Raw genomic sequence first — 472 nt, 5'->3', positions numbered from 1 at the left:
CTGTTAAAGTATTTGGAAATAGTTTGATACCATAAGGTCTTGCTCTTATGCTTTGTTAGACAGACCAGAGTAGCACTTATTTAGGTCTTGGGCTAATTTTTCCCCACCATTGAAGCAAGAATCTGAGTTCTATTTGATACTCCATTACAGAGAAAAAGTATGCCTCTTTTAAAAAATTCCCATTGGTAATTTTTCTTCCTCTCTTTCTTCCCTGACTCCACCCAACATTCCTGTTCCCACCATTAACACCCAACACTAATCTAAGTATAATATGTTATAGACATTGAAGAACCAACTATAACATTATAAAAATAATTCTAAAAAAGATTTTTAAATACATTTTAAAAAGTGAAGCTATAGATCTTGGGGCAGGATTTTGAAATCTACAGATATAGAGCCCCCTTGGGACCCACAAGTATAATAATTAAGAACAGATTATTAGTAACCCTTAGAAAAGATGAATCTTTCTTAC

The sequence above is a fragment of the Kogia breviceps genome, unplaced genomic scaffold (genome assembly GCF_026419965.1).
Source record: "Kogia breviceps isolate mKogBre1 unplaced genomic scaffold, mKogBre1 haplotype 1 scaffold_393, whole genome shotgun sequence".
NCBI classification, from domain to species: domain Eukaryota; kingdom Metazoa; phylum Chordata; class Mammalia; order Artiodactyla; family Physeteridae; genus Kogia; species Kogia breviceps.
This window is presented reverse-complemented; position numbering follows the sequence as displayed.